This window comes from Lissotriton helveticus, chromosome 8 (genome assembly GCF_964261635.1).
Source record: "Lissotriton helveticus chromosome 8, aLisHel1.1, whole genome shotgun sequence".
Classification (NCBI taxonomy): Eukaryota; Metazoa; Chordata; class Amphibia; order Caudata; family Salamandridae; genus Lissotriton; species Lissotriton helveticus.
This window is the reverse complement of record NC_136069.1, coordinates 1,401,412,815-1,401,432,269: the sequence shown is the minus strand read 5'-3', so window position 1 is coordinate 1,401,432,269 and position 19,455 is coordinate 1,401,412,815. Positions and strand designations below refer to the sequence as shown.

Sequence of the window (19,455 nt, the reverse complement as noted above, 5' to 3'; positions counted from 1 at the left end):
GCTGGAGGAAAGATTAAAAGGTAATTCAGCACTTGCCATAGATAATGCCCAGACTTTTTTTAACAGAACCTGGTATAATGTCCATTTTTTTGATATGTTGAAGTAGGGAAGAGGTAAATTCATTAGGTACTTTAATTCCCGTTTCATTCCAAATGTGAAAGGCCTGCACCTTTAACAAGCAGACTACCGCTCATTAAATACGAGTGCGAAGAGTATCTTACTCCCTTAAACTCTGGAGATTGTAAATTACTAATCATACATTGTAAAGGTCTAAAAACATCTCTTAATTTTTAAGGGAATATAATACAGTAAAAGTGCTTCAAACAAGCCTATTTGACATAGAAGGTAAACAGAAGGTAAAGTTATGCTCTGGTGTCTGTAGTTTACATTTTGGAACTAGGAGGTTACATTCTTACTTCAAGTTCTAATATAAAAGAGTAAGTAATCCAGAGCAAAGCAGTTTGGCACTCTGTTCCGCAGTCCCTCTAAATGCCAAATGAGCAATGCATATAAAATAACTCCAGTATTAAATACCCAATAACATGCTGGACATTTACAAGTAGGGTTTAGGACTACAGAAATCAGGTCGACGGCCAGAAAGTAATTTATTTTAAATGTTATGGATTACATGGATTTCTCGTCCACCCATGGATTTGGCGATAAATTCTATTAAGAGCAGAATGAGGCAGGACGCATTTTACTTTCCCTTTTCTTACAATCCTTGTTAGTGACAGGAAAACAATTTCACAGCATCACAATAGAACAATATTTGATAACTAGTAACTTGACTACATGCCAAAACATCAGTGCTGCGATCGGCATCTAAATGGTTTATGTCATACTTCAATGAGACCGAGAATCGCTGCCATTGTTCCCACTCTGTGAAAGAGAAATAAAACAGCAGCTGAAGGTGCACACAAACCTAAGCTCTATGCAAGAGCACACACATCTACTTATTAGGCATTTTCACTAAGGTTCGAAAATGCCTCTAAGGAAGTCTTTAAAAGGCAGGGGTCCAGATCACATACAATTTCAGACTGGGGCTATTTTATGTCCTCGGTGGTAAGTTAAGACAGCTCTTGCTCCAAATACTTCTTATGACTGTATCATAACAAGCATTTGCAATGCAATAGGTCTCGCATTATTAAAGTTTAAGCTATTGGTGTTGCATTATTTAGCAATGCCAATAGCACAAACTTTAATAATGCGAGACCTATTGCATTGCAAATGCTGCTGAGCACCGGCATGACCCCGCCCACCTGGTTCAACATGCTGTGATTCTGGGCAAGTCACTTAATCTCACCGTGCCTAAAAAAATGAAACCAAATGGATTTGCCTCTTGGGTAGTGTAACTGGTGCTTTTTTAAAGTGCTCCAATAAGCAATTCGTGCTATATAAAACTGCAAAAAAAAGAAAAACAAAGTTCTTGGGTAATGCCAGACTCATCAGAGGTTGGGAGATGCACGGATATCTTCTCATTCCTTTGAAAAGAAATATAGAAAAAGTTCGGACACCCAACATATTTTTATCAGTCCTGAAAATGGAAACCAAAAGTTCTTAACGGGTCTACGGGTGTCTGTCAACAGAACAAACGGAAAATCTATGTACAAAAATACCACGTACGTAAACCGTACAGTGTACGTGGATTTAATGTAATATTATCAGACAGAGTTACAGCGAAACCGAAAGCAGCTCTCAGGACTGGGCTGAGACTGAGGGCGGGGGCTGCCCGCGCATGCGCGCTTTTTGCTGGAGAGGGAGCCCCGGCGCTAAGGCAGCTGAAGTCCCGGGTCCCGTTCCGAGTGACCACCAGCGCTGTGGAGCTCCCATGCCGAGACACACCCAATGGCTGCCGAGGGAGAGAGGGACACGGACGAGGCAGAAAGAGCACGGTGAGTGGGAGGGGGGGTTGTATCTGTGTGTGTGTGTGTGTGTGTGCGCGCCCGTGAGTGGTGGGGGTGCGTGCGTGGCTGTGTGTGTGGGGGGGGGTGCATGTGCGTGTGTGGCTGTGTGTGCGTGCGCTTGTATGTGCCTGCGTCTGTGTGTGTGCCTGCCTGCGTGTGTGCCTGACTGCGTGTTTAGGTGAGAATCACAGGCAGGGGATGTGCACGGCGACGTGCGCGCCCTCGAGTGCAAATCGGAGACGGCAGAGGCTCGTGCTTGTACACGTCTCACATTCCCCCAGACACGCCAGCAAAAGATCTTTCGCAGACAAAAGCATGCTTCGCATGCTTTTTAGGTCTGCTCGACCTAAAAACAGGCTTCTGGAGTCAGGTCAGTGGCATAGCAAGTGGGGTTGGAGGGGGGTGGTATGCCCCGGGCAGAACGAGTTTTTGGGGCGGCGGCATCCTCCCGCTCTTACCTGCAGTCCCAGGGGTGGCAACCGACCCGCCCCCCCCTCTACATTGCGGCTGTCGCAGGACGGTATTTGCAGCCGAATCTCGCCAGCACCCCCAAAGCCCCCCCACCGGATCTTCAATTGGGCCGCCGCTGGAGGCAGAAGAAGCAGGGACCACCATGGGCGGCCATTGGGCTAGCTAAGCCACTGAGTCAGGAATGGGTGCCAAGAACGTGTGTGCAAATTTGTTGTGTGGCATTTTATCTTAGTGGTGATGTTGTTTGTGCTGGATTATTGCAATGTAATTTTGTTCTCTGGTACTGCAGTTGTTGTATTCAGTTCTGTTTTGACTGTTTGTTCGTGATGTGCCTGGCTATATTTTAACTGTGTCATGTTGCTTTCTATACATTATTGTGTTATGTTCAGGGGTTTGGTTTAGTTGCGTTAACAAATGCTGCTATGGCTTGGCACTTTGACAATCACATGTGGCTCAGCCCAGTGAAGTATTCGATTCTCACCTGTCGCAATTGACTGTTTTGGATGTATACTTCTGCCTCCACTCCAGTGTTTGCAGAGAACTATATAAAGAATTTCTTTACAACCGTAGCCCTCTCTGTCCTCTCCTACTGGCTCTCTCCTGTGTGTCTCACTCTGTCTCATCATCCAATACTTTCTACTATGCATTCCTCATCACCTCCTCCCATCCGCCACCAACTAATGTCCCGCTCTCCTTCATCTTTATTTGGTCTGATCCTTGTTACTCCTACTCACTTTCCCTGTATACTCCAAGTCACCCTCACTACGTCCTGTGTTCCTAACTCCCCTTCCCCCTTTCCTCTTGTGCTCCTTGTCACCTCCCTCTGACAGGCCGCCCTCTTGTGTTCGTACTTCACACCTCTCTCTTTCCATGGGTGTTCCTCATCCCCTAGCTTCCTTCAATACAGTTCACCTTTTCGTTTCTCTTTCCAGCTTTAATGTTCTGACCTTCATGTTTTACCATGTGCATTAAACCAAGGTTAGGGAATTTGCTGGTGCTTGTTATTCTATTGGGGTAGAGTACAGAAGCATTAATATTATTGCAACCTGTGGGAAGAGAACTGTTAGAATAGGTCATATCCAACTAATGAGAGGCTGAGCCTGGTTCCTGAGTGGCCTAATACATCATTTGCACGAATCAAAGGATCAAGTTTGGAAGGGTCTGCTCAAATTTTATCTTTCCAAGGGCGACTAAATGTCTACTACTGAGTTGAGAAACAACACTGCAGTTTTTTGTCAATGGTACCAAGCAACTCCTATAGGATGAAAGTGTGCTCTAGAAATACACCTGTCATGTCCTATTTAAGAAGAGGTAGATAGACTCACACTCATTTTCTTTCAGTCACATGATCCAGGAGACTGTATATGACATGTGAGCCATGTCACGAAGGAACAGAACATTATCTCAAATTAACTTATAAAACCCTATGTCAGTACATTCTGTGTCTGCTCATAGTATGGCCCGCCCTGTCACAGTGGTCGCCTCTCCTCAGTATGCCCTACTTTCAACGTCATGCACCAGGGACTCTCACTATGGTGGAAGAGCGTCACCCCCTCCCTGCCAGCTCCCTCCAAAACATGAAAAATAAAATGGGTTTAAAACCTGTTTTATTATCGTTTTATTTTCCGTGTGCCGAGTCTTTGGGGCGGGGCCACAGTGATGACAGGCACTGAAGGGAGTGGTATGTGCACTCCCTTCACTGCACATGATGATTGGGCCAGTTGTCTCAGGCCGGCCAAACCCATCATATGCAGTGAAAGTTCTCTCCAACCCAGCAAAGCTGCTGGGTTGGAGAGAGCCGGCACAGACTCCCAGTCTGTCCTGGAGTGCAAATTGATGGCGCTCAGGCCAATCCTGAAGCTGCTCTCATGATGAGAGCAGCTTCAAGATTGGCCACAGGCCAGGCTGGGAGCCTGTGCCTTCAGAAGAGGAGAGGCGCAGAAGAACGCGGTGTGATGGTGGAGAGCAGCGGGCAAGTTATTTTTTATATTTATTCCCCCCCCCCTCTCCCCCTCCCCCCCCCCTTCCCCCCCCCAACCCCCCTGCCCTTCCTCTTTTCCCCGACATGAGCAGCGACTGGGGATTCTGTTGCTGAATTTTACTAGAACTTGGACACGATTGAGGACCATGAACAAGATCTAGGACACAAGTAAAGGTCACTTAAAGAGTACACAAAAGGTTCAACCTGATGCTAAAGAATGAACAAAATCTTAACAAAGCAGAGGAGAAAAATGCAAGAAAAGACATAGATTAACAAGGAATCGTCGATGAATCTAAGCAAGCTAGTCATAGGTGGCAGTGACATTATGAGGGCCCTTCTTAAATAGATCGAACATTGCAACTTATTTTGGAGAGCTGAAAAATATACGGAGACACTTTTCACTACTGCTAGGCAAAGAATTTATTTAATACATGCAACTTGCTGGAAACAAAGTATTTTATTTTATATTGACGTTTGACGTGATGAGCCAATATGCCATGTCACTGACAGAAGAAAATTGCCTGGCACAAAATGATCAATACACTGATGATTTGCAATATTTGGAAAAAGAAATGTTAGAATATTGGCACAATTCAAATTAGTCACATTGGTGTTAGCGTGGAGAACATATACCAGAAGGGCCGTCAAAAGGAGAAGAGAAGATGAGTAAGCAACAAGAGTACACTAAAGACAAGTGGGGGGGTTACCAAAGGAAGATGGATAAAGAGAAAAAAACGAGTTACAGAGGTACAAAAAAAGCAGGAGTGGAAAGAGTAAAACAACAACAGCTTCCACCCTTAAAAGCATAATACTTTAGGAGGTCAATAAAATTAGAATGGTTGCGCTGCAACATTAGTGTGATGTTTTATTTTATTGGGTATAATAGTGCTTTTAATCAAAACAAACACAAATTCAAAGAATCAAGTGAGAAAACAAATGAGAAAAAAACATCTTACAATACTAGTTGGTTAACAGGTGATCAGATGTTTTTTTCAACTGTGTCTCAATTGTGGACAGAGTTGTAACACTTGAATCACAAGCTCATTCAATAACTTAGGACCGAGGAGAGCAAATTAATGAAAGTAAGAAGAAAAGGATAAGGAACCCACAAAAGTGTTAAAGTAGAAGACTAACTGTAGGGGGGATTTAGAGAGAGATTAGTTCACAAATAAGCTAGTGAATGAGCAACTAAAAAAAACAAGACCGAATGAAAACTAAAGGAGGAAAATAAATGGAACCACTGAAGCCAAGAGAGATGGGAAAGAAGCTCCGAAGCTGCCTCTGCATTTTTCCTAACATGGCAGGCAAGCAAACACGACAGGTGCAGAAGGCTTCCAGTGTGAAAAAGATGGAACCACCCGCCTGCCCTGGTCAGTCAAGCATGCCAGGACAGCTTGACTGCAGGTTCTTTGTGCTGCTGTGGTGTCCTGCAGCTTCAAAGGCGACACAAAAGGCTCAGAGTGTTACCAATTTGGATACAAAGCTGTGGATCTTCTGACAATGATGGGGACCGTCCAAGTGCAACTTGCAACTGATCCTCGCATCCTGTGGTAAGGCCGCTGAGGTGCTCTAGTGAAACGTATATATTGCCATGACTAGGACCGTGCACAATATGACCGCATGAAAGAAAATGACCTCTGTGACCAGAGCTGGACTGACTATAGCGGAAGGAGGCTGGAAGGTGGGGGGCCTGTTTTGGAGCGTTGGGGGCTGGTTCTGCTACTGGGGGCTGGTTTTGCAGCAATGCTGCAATTTCGGCCCCCAGTAACAAAAGCCACAGTGCTGGGGGCCTGTTTGGTTAAGCACTGCACGCTTGCACCCCCCACCCCCACTCCCCATCACCCAGGGTGGAGGCCGGTCTGATAAAATTGACAGGGCTGCTTTGGATTCCCATCCGGCCCTGTCTGTGACCACCACATGCAACATTACCAGCAGTGATCCCATCTGTGCATCAGGAAGGGTCTACCAGCAGTAATGTAAAAACAACTTTGTTAATTTTAAATGTCTTCTTTATAAGTAAATCATAAGAGAGACAGTTGTATTGTCTTTGGCACCTAGGTACTGATATCAATAATGTCTCCTCAATGCAACATGATTTATCATGCAAATTGCAACTAATACATTTTGGAATTTCAGCCATTTTTCGCAAAACATCAGCTTATGAGTTCTTAAAATACACAAATTTTTGCTTTGAGTACACTAGCAATTTCGATATACGTATATTAATTAAATTACGCAAATGTTCTGATTTAGTAGGCTGGGCAGCACACAGGAGAGCTACTTACAGGTTGCTGGAGAGCTACAAGTAGCTCACGAGCTACTCGTTGGAGAAGACTGCTTCAAAGTAACCTGTTTGTTTGCAGCGACAGTAAAAGTTGCATGTTGAAACAAAATAAAGACTTTCGATCTTCAACATTCTGTAACAAGTTTAAGGCGATACTTTAGCTCACAATATGCGCTTCGCAGCACATTCCCTCACTCAGGTAATGTCTTACCACCAAGACAGTTTGGCTGACTTGATGCCATATGCAGCCTAACTCGTTAAAAATTAACATGCCCCTTATTGTCCACAAACTACAAACACCAAGTCCAGATCTCCATGTTATTCACCAACCAAGATAATAAATTAAAGCCACTTCAGCCAAATTGCTATGAGTTATTCAAAATATAAACCTCTCACAAAGTGCCTATAAAAAAACACAGCAAAAAAGGGCCATCAATAAAAGAAACCAAAAACATCATTCTTCTGCTGATTTGATAAGTGTGGTTGAAGTCCTAGTTCACTTCCATTTAGATTGTAAAAAACACTGGGTTATCAAAGTTATATTTAAAGACACCCTTCAATGATGTCACCCACTGCCAAGCTTGATGATTGCATCAGCCCATACTAATCTAACTATAACAGTTTCCACTTCAAGCTCTAAACATTATCCCTCTATCCTGATTCCACCACAAGGGAATCAACCAGAAATGACAGCATATCTAACAGACAAGCTGACAATCTGGTAAATCATACTCTCCAAAAGCACACAACAGACACCTAGACTACCCAGGTTTAAGCAACAATATGCCCAGCATCTGCTCCTTCTTAGACTGTGTTCCTCTCATTTGAATCCCGCCACCACACCCCTCGCAACCAAACAATTGATTTCCTGAGTCAACATCTGCTGCAGGCTGAAGGTCCTCCTTAACAAACAAAATATACCAAACCCCACCACTCCTCTAGGACAAGGACATATAAGACGTGTGTCTCATAACCATGGCCACTAGAATTATGCAGCAGGAGAGCACCAAATTATGCCGCAGACTAAATTATCCGCCAAGAGAAGGCAAATTATGCAGCATAATGCAGCACATTGTCTTATAGTATTACTTCATTATTTTTCAATTAATTGTTACATATGGTAATACGGTCTGTGCAAAGATTTGACTTCATTAGAACCAGCTTAACAACTAAATACACAAATAAGGAACTGAAAGATGACCAGTTAACCTTTGTGAAGGGCCTTCCACTGTGCACAAACAAGTCACCACATTTTTTGTAACTTTTGATCAGTTTGAGCTAGAAACTATTTTTTGTCAAGTTATGCAGAAGATGATGGATTATGTGGCAAATGCAGTAAATCAATAATTATGCTAAAAAAAGCCACAGCTGCAGAATGGCATAGTACCAGTAGCCCTGCTCATAACATATTTGCAAATGAGACAGAGCTTAATTTAGAAAAGAATAAGTACTGAGGGTCAGAATCTTGCTCAGAAGCCTATGGTCGATACTATTGAGAGTCCGATTGCCGAACAGCAAGCTGCGTAGTCTTCTTGATTTCACCTGTTGCCTCAAATCCACTACCAGACATTCTCTTCCTTTTTAACTCACTCTTGCAGGTTCCTTTTCATTCCTCCTTTTACCCTTTGTCACTGTTTTTCGGTCTTCTTCCTTCTTTCCCCCATTTGTGTTTGTATCCCTCTTGCTCTTAATCAACGTCTGTTATGGAATAATAAGTGGTGGTCCCCAAATATAAGAGCGGGTGGGCCCCACCTGGTTCCACAGGCTCAAATTAAACACTAGAGACATAATTTAGCCTTGTCATGCAGACTAACCTACATACTGAAGTACATGTATGAAAGTGTGCTAATTCTATTGAACTTGTGACCTTCATTATGGCATTACTTTTGATGCTTAAGGAGTAGGCAAGAAGGGTTTCTTATATATGCACCACGTAGAACATGCTGCATATTTTGTGTATATATACACATATATAAATATATAAATTTTTTTGTTTAAGTATATGCTACAATTGTATTGATTTCTGCAATTAGTTTGATAAATGTATGCAGCAATAAAAATGTTTACAGCAAAGCCTTTAAAAATAACAGTGTGGATTTATTGTGCACTTGTGACGAAAGGCTGCCAGAACTCACAACAACAATAAAACAATATGCCTGACAGTCTCTGGCATTGTTGCGTACCCAATTCGCATTATCTTCATCCAAGTTAATAACAGTGCTTGACAAGGAGACCAGAGGCTCAGAGACTCCAGAGAACCAAAATATGCAGAAACTGTGTTCATTAATTCTCAAAATGTACGCACAACCCGAGCCATCCTTTTCAGCCCCCACCATACTCCGCCCTGAAATTAGCAAGCATTCACCTGACTCAAACTTTTTTAACTGCTGCAAACGTGATCTCAAATCAAAACAAACCACATCATCACAGTCTTAAACAGTGCAAAGACAAACTCGTGATTTTCCTAAGAGACAACCGAACAAATGGAAACAATACACAGAAGAGGCCAAAGAGGCGTGCAAACTGAAGAGGATGACAACAACTCTATTGTGGTCACAGAGTTACGGGCACTAACCAGTGCTGTAAGATGGTCCCATGGCCATGCTCTCTGGTGCAGGTAAGTGAAATTGGCCCCTCTCCAACAGGATGGGTAGCCAAATACAGCAATAATGAGGGTTCAGTCAGTGTGCGCCGCCGCCTCAAACTTTATAAATAAATAAATAAACTACTAGGGTCTGGTGCCGCTGCTCCTGAGGCACATTGCTAGCTGCGCTGCCAACTCTTACATCGCCAGACGTTAGAGCAAGGGTCAAAGCATGCACTAAATATTCATGGAACATGAATTTCAAGTGTCACCTCCACCAGCTTTCAATTCCCAGACTTCAATTCGATTTGAGAGTCGCAGCATTTGGCATAAATTAAGACTCGGAGTTTGCAAACTGCTCAGAAAAGAGATAAACTAAGGACTAAAACTAATGCGCATTCTGTGAAACGTCTATAAACATATGGTGAGTGACTGCAATAAAAACAAACAAAACGACTTAAAGCTGGGACGAATGGATGTATTTTTGTCAATAAAATATGCAACTATTTTTAAGAAGCCTTGATATTTTCTACTTGGTCAGCGCGGAAAATTAGATGAAAGTATGACCATACCCAGGCTGGAGAAGTTTCTCGAACGACCGCAATAAAATCCCTCCGTACACAAGTAGCCTCTGAGAGTTTCACGCGCCCGTTTGGCAGCACGCTAGCCCCGGCCTCTTCACACCAGAGCGCTGGCCTCCTGCCAGCCTGTGGTCTGCGGGTTCAAATCCTCTGCGGTTGACTTGGCTTTTCATTATTCCACAGAAAGCAAAAGCAGCGTGAACTGCAAGTGAATCACGACGGAGGTCGAGATCAGACGGCCGGCTCCGGATTCCTCAGCTGCCTCGAGTGTGTGTGAACGGGGAAAGCTCCTCTGTCCGGCTGTGGCTCGCGCTCCTAGGATGCGCTCCATATCTGCCTCCTTCGAGCACAACTGCACGCACGTGACCTTCCAGGCCGGGTCCCAGGCAGCCATCTTAGGAGTGTGGAAAAGCACCTTATTATATATTTTATAAGGACTGGCATGACCGTCTGTAAGTTTTGGCATGTTTATGTTATCAGCATGTACATACAGGGCTGTAAATGGGCAGGTACTGCCTGGTACTCCGTATCTGCACTTCTTTAATCGAAAGAGAGGGTACCGGTACTTTTTTCCACCCATCAGCTGTTTATGATTGGAAGAGAGTGGTTTTCAAAGATTGCTGTCCACGATGTTTAAACGTTTTGCAGTTTTTCCCGATACTCTAGTGTAAAAAAAAACGTAAAATACATTTTTGTATGGTAATGTAAAAAGGAAGTGTTATACAACGGGCTCGTTCTTTTTGCATTTTCCCACACTAAGACGAAGTGAGTACTTTGAACACAGAAGTATAAGCCACGAAAGCAAAAATGAAAAATGGACCGCGCAAAACAAACACAAAACAGACCGTAATTATAAACATGCGATGAGCCACGAGCAGATATAAACTATTTGTACATTAAAAAGAGATAAACCGGCCTGTCAGTGCTTAATGCTTGGGGCAAAACTCACAGGGACTGTACTAAAGAACAATATCATAGGGGAAAAAATACACCCACAGCGAAGTGCCTCCCCTGACAGTTCCCCTGGTGTTTGTTGAAGAACTTTCAGCTGTGAGCTGCATATAGATAATCAGGCACATATGGTATTGAACAATTCAAATGTAATATGCCAACAGAACATGTGGCAGCAATTTTCTGTACTGTTCATCCCGCAACCACAATGTGTGTGCACGATTCTACCAAAAATGTTAGGGCCCAATTCATAAACCATTTTGTATTAATTAACACTTGCTTCTCACTCCGGTATTAAAATGTAAATGACGCATAACTTTTAACCTGATTCGCAAAGCATTTTCTGTGAGTAATTGCGGCTTACTCGTGTTTTTACAGGAGTAAGTCATGCTTACTCCCCATGAATCACAAAACTTTATTTTTCACGAGAAAACGTCTTACTCCAGGAAATTTCTAAGTCACAAACAAGCTTTGAGCAAAACACAGCTACTTAGTGCGAGGGTGGCCCATGAAGTCTGAGGCAGCCTGGCGTGGCGTCCTTGTCACTGCACACTGCCAGGAGGTGATTGCAGAGGCGCCTGTGGCGGGGTAGCATTTGTATATATGGTAAATGGCAGGGAGAAGCCACAGGAGCCACCCCACATACGGCAGCTATAGAACACAGTTCACCTTTAGACAAGGTGTTTAGGAAGAGTGTGAACACCAACAGCGAAGCAGCCTTCAACCAGCAGGAGAGCGATCCTAAAGCAGCAGGAGAGCAATCACAAACCAGCAGGAGAGCAATCACAAACCAGCAGGAGAGCAATCACAAATCAGCAGGGGAGCAAACACAAACCAGCAGGAGAGCGATCACAAACCAGCAGGGGAGCGATCACAAACCAGCAGGAGAGCAATCACACACCAGCAGGAGAGCAAACACAAACCAGCAGGGGAGCAATCACAAAACAGCAGGGGAGCGATCCCAAACCAACAGAGGGGCAATCACAAACCACCAGGGGAGCGATCCCAAACCAACAGAGGGGCAATCTTAAACCAGCAGGGCAGAGATCCCAAACCGACAAAGGAGAGATCCCAAACCAGCAGTGGAGCAATCCCAAACCAGCAGGGGAGCGATCCCAAACCAGCAGGGGAGCGATCCCAAACCAGCAGGGGAGCATTCCCAAACCAGCAGGGGAGCGATCCCAAACCAGCAGGGGAGCGATCCCAAACCAGCAGGGGAGCGATCCCATATGAGCAGGGGAGCAATCCCAAACCAGCAGGGGAGCGATCCCATATGAGCAGGGGAGCAATCCCAAACCAGCAGGGGAGCGATCCGAAACCAGCAGGGGAGCAATCCCAAACCAGCAGAGAAGCGATCCCAAACCAACACGGGAGCGATCCCAAACCAGCAGAGGAGCGATCCAAAACCAGCAGGGGAGCGATCCCAAACCAGCAGGGAAGGGATCTATGGCAGCAGGGGAGTGATCCTAAACCCAGCAGGGGAGCGATCCAGTGGCAGCAGTGGACCAATCCTTAACCAGCAGGGGAGCAACCATAAACCAGCAATGGAGCGCTACTAAGCTTGCACAGGTGCGATCCTAAACCAGCTGGGGAACGATCCTATATCAACACTAAAGCAATCTTCAACCACCAGGGGAGCGATTCCAAACCAGCTGGGGAATTATCCTTTGGCAGCAGGGGAGCGATCCAAAGGTAGAGGGAAGTGATCCTAAATTAGCAGGGGAGCGATCATAAGTCAGCAGGGGAGTGATTCTAACCCAACAGGGGAGTAAGCACGAGCCTTATTTTAGCCCGACTCTTCCAAAATTAGCTCACCGGGTTAATGGCTCATCCATTCCAGCTCATAGCAATTTTTTTCAGACTGTGACATAGACACCCAAGTGTAATTCTCAACTATGGCTGTAGTAAAATACAATTATTCCTAGAGAGCGCTTTGTGACACCAGCCCTCAGTGTTTTCAATTGCTCGTAACTTGTGTCTGTCCTGATAGTTAGGCAGCTGGTCACTTTCCCCGTGAGGTGAATTTTGGTAGAGGATAATCTCTCAGTGTTTCCCACCGACCATGTCCGAAAGACAGCCAAAATAGGCCTCCAGAGGCTACTAAGGCATTGCTGCTCAGTGCAAATCATGGCCGCAGGCAGATCTGCACTCCCAGAGTATGCATCACTTCTGGGTTGTTAAGGGCTCTGTTACTGTAAGGTGGTATTTAAGGGAATGAATGGTCACAGCTCCACTTTCCCATCCTCCTGTAAGGAGCAGCGAAAATCATTCAGGACTATAAAACATCCTCAACAGCTGTATAGCTTAGTCAGGTGGGCCATTGGCATTTCCTCATCCCTGCAGAGTTGTGTGGTCCTACTTTGGGTAATTTAATGCCCCAGGTGTTGACATTTGGAATGTACTAAATTGAGGGACTCCTGGATGATGAGGTAATTTTGGATCACAATTGGACTGCTGGCTTATCTTTCATTCTCCTTATAAAACAGGTACCATGTGTTAAGGTCACCGCTACAACTGTGCATTTATTTTGGTTCCTCTGACACTCTGTGCCTGTGACTGCCCTCTGTCATGACATGTGTGGCCAATTTACTGACCAATGTACTTTCTTGGGGGAATACTACAGCACATAGACAGCCTAGTGGAAAACCAAGAGTTTGGATACTATCACACCGACACTAAAAAATATCCGGAAATCTGGAGGCTAAAGCTAGACAGTGGATCGTTCTCAAGTGTGCCAAAGACACCAGCAAGATATCAGAACTGAAATATTAATGCTGCTACGGGTAGCTGAACTTTAGAGATCTCCCAAAAGCTGATACGTGTTGATACCATTCAACCCTGAAGCGTTTTCGAACAGGCCTATTTAGTATACAAAGTCTCAACAACTAGGATAGGTAGGCGACTGTAGCAACTAAGGGACAGACCCAAACGTGCTTCTCATCAGTGACCATACAAAGGGATTCTGGGAAAGAAGAGGTAAACAAAAGCAAAAAACAGAATGGAAATAAAAAATTTAAACAAATAACACACCTCAGTGAGAAATTGATCTTGGGACAGAAGCAAAAATCAGAAGTGAAAAGTGAAGAATATAAATAGAAAAAATACAGAACGCTTCCCTGACTTAAGAAAACAAAACATACACACGAAATTCACATACAAATAACTAATCACATGGGGAAAAAAAGAAAATGTGTATTCTCTACATGTCACGGGCAAGTCCTAAGCATCCATCCATCCAAATTAAACGATGAATTTAACAGCAACGCAAACTCACGGACTGCAAAATGACACCATATGATGACATAGCAATACCGTGGTGATTTGGATTGGATACGAATGAAACACACCCTTCTTTTCAGCCATTAAGGAGTGAAAATCCGATTGGTGTCTATACATTAATATGTGAGAAATCTCTTGAGGCGCATGGTCATCTCGTCAAAGGGCAGCCAGGCAATGACCTGTGTTACCTGTCTCACACCAAGCAAACAAAAAAACGCGTAGAAAACTAAGGCAGCTTTAGAAAGGTTGAGCAGTCTCACCCAAAGTAAACAAAAAAACGCCTAATAACCTGGGGAGGCTTTACATTAATCCACCCCAAGACAAATGTTAACTCCTCTGATCTCCTACAAAGGGTGTCCGCGGGTCACTGCGTAGGTCGCTTTCACAAAATGGAGAGCCCTTTCTTTGAGCCCGATTTACATAAGCTGAACATGACGTAATAAGAAAGAGCCACCTCCATCTTGTACTTGCCAAAGAGTTCCACACTACCATAATGAATCTATGGTCCTTGCTTATAGTTTTGTGATGTATTGCATGGTAAACGATTCTTATATTGTACAAACATAAGTGAAATGTTTTTCTATTGATCAAATGTAGCAGACCACTAACAGTGGCATATACATACTCCATGTTGTACACGCTGTGAATCTTTCTCCGTTGCATCAGTGTAAGCAAACACACAATCTGGTCTACCACAAACTTCTTACAACATACAAGCACGGTACTATACCCATATACACCAATTACTCGTTTGAAAGAGCCCATTTGGACGACACGGTTACCTTCTTTGTCAGACCGGCTAAGCATTAGGAATGATTACACGTATTTAATTGTTTAACTGCAAACGTTGCTCAGTGAGTTGAATACTCGGGCTCAAAAAAATCGGTGCCATGGACGTCATGAGTTAGATTGTAATGTCATTAGTAAAGGAAGTTAAAGCGATAATATGCGAACACTGCAACAAACTATGAAAAGAAAATGTTTAAAGCCAGGATGCATTCTGCGTAATTGCTATGGAGGGGTTGGGCCCATTAACAGTCACAGTTTCATTGTTAAATGTTGTAATATATTTAAAATGCTTTAATATACACAGTACAAAAGGGGGTGGTGTGCTTCCTAATATACACAGCGAATGTTCGCTGTAATTTCCTTTACACCAATGTTGCAAATCCAGGCTCCACAGAACCATTGTTTCCCTCCACAGCATTCTCGACTCCTAAAGTATTCTAAACTTACACCCACATCTACTACCCGTGCAGGCTGAGGCATCCTTTCATGTCATTTCATCATTTCGGATTGGCAGCTACAGGTGCGAATGACGTCAGTGGTACTGTATTTGGTGTCAACACATTTCTGTTCTACTTAAGCGAATTCTGCAGAACGAGTGAGCACTATACGCATCTGGAAGGATGAAAGACTTTTCAAAAAGTTTCACACGCTTTTCACGTAAACATCTCCATTTCAATATTCAGAAAGCTCTGTGACCCTTAGCAACACCCAACGAGAGAGCCGCTTGACCCTTTGACCCCGGAGAACGGACACTTTGTTCCGGTATGGAAAACAGCAGGAATTCAGGGACTAGGCAGGATCAGATGTGAAGGTCCTTTCAAATGAAACCATTCAGGCATTCGTGCTTAGCAGATCAATGCCATCATTATCCTGCCTATGCAAACCGTGCTTTAGAAAACTGCTCGCTACTCAGAAAAAATATATTTGATTATCCATATTTCGAGCTGTAAACGTGCGGATACAAAGAGGCCCGCCAAACAAGAGGCTGCACATTAGTGACGTGGCATCCTTCGTCATGAACCGCGGCTTAAATCATCATACCTCTTGAGGAAATTAAAACCACAAATTCACTTCCTGCCCGCAGACTTTAAATACATTGAATATGGATGCACTTTTTCACTTCGTCACAAAATATTTGTAGAACTTTTCATAATTACCCAATGACTCTAGACTGAAGGTGTTAAGGGGGTTGGTGCACATTTCTTTCTCACATCCAAGTTCTGTATACAAGTAACAACCAAATAGGTCGTGCATAACACACTCTGGAGTGTCTCTAGGCACTTGAATACTAGGTGTCATTGTGAACCCGCTCAAAGTAATTTATCATCCTCACAGATCTTCCAACTTTGTCATAAGTTTCACTTTGTGATCCCGAGGTGGAGGAGGAATGGCGAGGGAGGGCATGGTGGCCTTGGGGGAGGGATTGGAGCTTTGGTGCACCAACACAGACAGCCTGGTCAGCAAAGCAGCAACATCTATCCTCCCCCAAAAGAAGAATCAAAGGCATCTAAGAGCCCCACACACACACACCAATGCACGCCCTGGATAATATGAAAACCGCCATCAAAACGCTATCCCCTGCTCGTATAACTCCAAGCCAACGTGCACTCTATGAGGTTATCTCAGGACTCACTGACTCACAGACCTCAATGCTACTCAGCACACTTGGACTGCCGAACTTATATGTAGAATACTGCTTATTGTTTGAATCTTGCTCAAAAACTGTTGTGAAGCGCTCCGATACCCTCGGGTAAGGCTAGCGCTATATAAAACTCCTTAATAATAATAATAATAACTCCACAGTCAAATACAATAGTGAGAGACACTTTACACAAGTGGGAAAACTCTATCTTGGTTTCTAACTTACCATAGAGTTAACCATTTGATGAAGTCTCTGTACCGGGCCCGTATGAAGTATGCAGATAATGGGTAACACACAGCAGCAGCATGTGATTGGACAAGGCTGCTCTCAGCTGGACCATTGAAATGGGCATCCCAGAAACCAACCCTGGACCTGCCCACCTGTGGCTGGGCACACAGACAATTGAACTATTTCACCAGCTCATGTTGTACATACTGACGCTACATATGGGCACCAGGTCCCTTTGGCAATCAGATGCTGGATTCAAGTAGCCCTTTACTTTTTAGGATATCTTACTTTGTAAAACACCCCACAGTTTTCTCCCACAACTTCCCCTGCAAATTACAACCAGAAACACACATGCAATCACGCAAACACCACCCCTAAAGCATTACAGATTTTGCACAGATTTAGTGAATGACAACCACTTCCTGTTTCTCTGCACTCTAAACTGGCAGAAGATCCCTTAAGTGCCACTATCAGGACATCAAAAGGATAAGGCTGAACGGTTGTTTCTGGCTGGCCGGATACGGTCACCAGCCAATCGTCAGAAGTTAGATATGAAAGCTGTCAAGCATAGCTGAATTGTTAGAGCTCATCAAAGTACCAAAAGCCGCTAGTCTTTTTTAGTTGTACCAACAAACAGGCTTGCTGAAGTAGAGGCATTGAAAATTAGGCTATCATCCAAACCTAAGTCCAATTCACCACACCTCTTCACTGTACAATGCCTCAACACCAAATGTGGACAGACCACTGCAACCATCAATGGCACCCAATATGGTCACCAGGTAAAACACTAAGAGCCTCACTTATGAAGTTTTGACGTAGGGCAGTGCCACAAGGAATATATCTGCGCTGCTCTACGTCAAAACCAAAGGGCAGGAATGCGGCGTGTCTATGTGATATGGCGTATTCCTGTCCTTTTCCCCAGCGCCCATGCCCAATAAGCTGCCATGCGACATTGCAGAGACCCTTGCACCATGGCGCAAGGGTGCCTGCGTTGCGGGCCTGATTAATTTTGTGCAGGAAGGGACACCTTTCTCCACAAAATCAATCACAAGAGGTGATTTCCTTTTTCTATGTATGCTGCAGAATGCAGAGCAGAATTTAAGGCCTTATGTTTGGCTTTCCAGGACCTGAATACCTGAAACAACATCTACTATGTAATGTAGTGGTGCTTGTATAGCGCACGAATCACCCATGAGGCATCTCGGCGCTTGTACGAATACCGCTGAGGAACCCTTCCTGGCCTTTCCCTGTCAAGTGCCCACTCCTGGGCACCCCCAAGGTGAAGCCAGGCATCCTAGCGTTGTTGGGGCCGTTGTGGAGATTAAGCAAGCTATTGCCCAGAGTTGCAGAGTGGGACCCATGATTAGAATAGGCACCGAGGCGAGAATTATCAGGTCCGAGGAATTTGAGCCCAAGACCCGCCGAAGCAGGGAATTGAACCCTGGTCCCGGGCTAGACCTCTGCACCAGGGTCTGCCGCTCTATCCATTGAGCCACACTTCTCCACTATGGTATCATCAAAAGAGGACACTTCGTTCAGCCATGAGCAAGCTTCTTCAGGTATCTAAAGTCAGGAGAGTGCGCCCGGGAGGAAGCAGTTTCTTCTTCCACGCTGTTAAATTGTGGAATACATTGCCGATATCCATAAAGAACAGCACAACTCTTCTTTCCTTCAGAGAGGCGATAAAAACTTGCCTTTTCTTGCATTGATCTCTCATTCTCTGGTATTTCCCCTCAGCTGTAGCGCCTAGACGCCCTGGGCATTCGAGCGCGATATAAATCATAAATTCATTCATTCGTTCATTCAGTACACATAGAAAACGGAAAGCACAAGGAGAAATACAAATATTTCTCCTCGTTGCGCCTCCCTAATGCCACCCCTGGGGTGGGGTTAGGTTCGGACGTATTACCTGGTTTACGATTTCTCGTAAATCTGGAAATGTGTCAGGTTCCATGGGTGTTGCGGGGGGAACACCCACAGCAACACCCATGGCATGCCCCTTTCACACAGTTTTCTGTCTGAAAGGGGCACATTTAAAAGGCCATTAAAAGCCACGTGGCCTTATAAATATGCTGTGGCACATTGCGCCACCAGAACGTCAAGGAAGTGACTTTCCGGCGGCGCGAAGTGCCGGTAGGGCCTTATAAATGAGACCATATTAGTGGAAGTTTCCGAATTTGCCGGCGTTGTTTCATTGGTGAGATCTGGGTCTAGTCTCAATCACTTAACCCCTTCCCTGCGGGGCTAATTCCCCCGCTGTGCTGGGGGGCGTGCACAGCGCCCCTGTGCTCGTGACGAGCTTAGCTCCTTCCCAAAATACATCAACAAAATTAATCTGCAGTCTCCAGCAAGTTACATCTATGATTTTCATCCTTTTATGTAGACAGTTCAGCAGTGAGAGTAGACACAAAGAAAAGTGTATTAAGTCATTTCAGAGAGGTAAATGGGTGACTGGGTATTTAGCTAGGAAACACAGCAGAACCTTTACACTGGTTTATGTTTTAAAACTTGTAAGAGAACCAAGGGCAAGTCCAAGAAAATATTGATAGCAGTAAAACCAAAAAAACGAAAATTATAGTGTCATTCTTCAAATAAACTAATTTTAAGAAACTACTTGGTTAATGCCATACAAGTCAACATATATATGGGTACCTGTTTCATTCACCGAACACCTTAATTTAGTATACCCAGTAGGTAATGTGGCCAAGGTTTGGTTAAGAGGTTTGGGGCGAGGATGTAGCCTTACAACGAGAGTGGTCGA

At 44.3% G+C, this 19,455-nt stretch overlaps 1 long non-coding RNA gene across 4 annotated transcripts in view; it reads right to left on the bottom strand.

The window, feature by feature from the left end:
* The window catches only part of LOC144773384 (uncharacterized), an 898,081-nt gene that overhangs the window by 586,177 nt on the left and 292,449 nt on the right, over positions 1-19,455 (bottom strand). Inside the window, exon 1 of one of the 4 annotated variants that reach the window (XR_013599970.1) lies at positions 9,797-9,939. The exons of the other annotated variants lie outside the window; for them this stretch is intronic. This is a non-coding gene — a long non-coding RNA (uncharacterized LOC144773384). Of the gene's footprint in view, positions 1-9,796; positions 9,940-19,455 lie in introns of those variants that run through there. 4 annotated transcript variants of the gene reach the window in all.